Genomic DNA, 2024 nt, shown 5'->3' on the forward strand with positions numbered 1-2024 from the left:
CAATTGCCACTATCTTAAAATTACACATGTTTATTTGTATTGTACGTGTGGCTGAAAGGATCCATCTAGGGTCCATGCAGGTAGCCAAAGTACTGTAAGTCCCTATGGTCCCTAGTGTGGTGTACCTTCAGTTGTTGGCGATCCTCAGCCTTATTATATATTGTATTGTCCTAATCTGAAATCCTATTTTAGAGATATACGCTAGATTTATTTCCTATTACTGTGATATACTAGTTGGTTTTACTGTCCTTCGTCGACAGGTTTTAAACATTGTGCCTTTGTCATGAATTTATAACTGTGTTAAGTCACGATATGGCTGAAATACTGCCGATGTGACTATAAACTTGAACACACTCAATCACTGTATTGTACGTGGGCCTAAGGCCTTGTTACGAAATAATCTTGATTGATGAAGCTCGGATTGTTGTAACCCAATTTATGCTGATAGGTTTTGAATGGTGGCTGCTTGGGTTATAACAATCTCCTTGAGGAGAGAGCATTGCCTTTGATTAGTCTTGAGAACAAGTATTATAGGCATAAGATTATGGTACTTGCTGCAATAATAGATATACAATTGACATTATTAATAACAGGTGATTAAGAGGTGATAAGATACAAATTATGAGAGGATTTAATAATATATTTAAGATTTGAAGTGATTAATAACGTTGTAAGGTAGGAAGTTAGTAGCGGAGGTAATAAACATGAAAGTAGGTCGTTAGAGCTGATGGGGCAAGGCGAGGTGACTCATAAGCTTAGGTAGGGGAAAAACTGCTACACTATCAAGATGGAGCGGCGTGTCCAGGGACCCTGCTACCAGTTCTTGATACTCTACGAGTCATATATGGCTAGGGAGAGAGACTCTGAGATTCCTGAAATCCACCTCACAGTCTTACAAATATGGTATTGGGGGTACGAAATAGAGCTGGGGAGAGTAATAGATAGTCAGGTTATGGGTTATTGACCAATAGAAAAAAAAATAAAAGGGTCTTGGCTGTGACGTAGGAACCCAGGTTTAAGCTGGAGCAAAGCTCAGAGACGAGAGAGTGGTGCGAGACCTGAAGCCGAGAACAGGTGTGTGCTCCTAGGAACCCCAAGCCTGGGGTCTAGGGCACATCAGCTCTCATCTGATTGTCACTAACTTTCGTACTAAGAAACAAACTCAAAGCACCAGCATTTTGAGACTGAAGCTTCCCAGTTGAAGTCTTCTAATTATGTGACAAACAGAGTGGGTTGGACCAGCAACGCAGTGTTAATAAAACTGTGGAACGAAGATCATCGTCTTGTGGTTGCTGGAGGAACTACGGTAAAGGTCAAAGGGCCCTCAGGTATTGACACGGTACCTCTCGCACATCCCTTATCGTCAGGACCGAAGTAGGAGGGTATACCGTAGTTCCGGTAAAGAAACGCCCTCCCAGGTGTGGGATAACTGACAGGTAACGCAACTACCTGCCTGGTAAAGGGCTGGATATAAATTAAGAACCCTTTGGATACAAGTCTTGAGCATACTTTCCGCTTGAAGAGACAATAGGTCGTCGTGACGAAGAGTGAGTGAGTGAGTGAGTGAGTTAATATTTAACGCCACATCGGCAATATTTCAGCCATATCGTGACGAGAACAAAGTATATCATTATTAAAATCAATAAACTTAGAACATCGAAGCACAGTAAAAAGACTCTCATGTGATTTTGTATGAGTACAATGTGTACCGGTTGTAATGTAGCTGGAACAGGACAAAGTCAATCTACAGCCACTCAGAACAAAATGCCACACATGCAACCAATGTCTTTCCTTCCATACCATTCGTGTTGCCAGTACGATTACATTTGGCTCAAACCGATGAAGATCCGGGTCACATCTGGGTTAGCAACCCGTTATTGTTGTAAGAGACGTCTAACGGTATCGGGTGCTCAATTTCGCTGAGTTGGTTTACAAATGTCATCGTATCCCAATTGACTGCTTATGCTGGAATGTCTGGTCCAGACTCGACTATATACAGACAACCACCAGTAGTATATACAATG

The sequence above is a fragment of the Haliotis rubra genome, unplaced genomic scaffold (genome assembly GCF_003918875.1).
Source record: "Haliotis rubra isolate DU_JTF1 unplaced genomic scaffold, ASM391887v1 Scf724, whole genome shotgun sequence".
NCBI classification, from domain to species: domain Eukaryota; kingdom Metazoa; phylum Mollusca; class Gastropoda; order Lepetellida; family Haliotidae; genus Haliotis; species Haliotis rubra.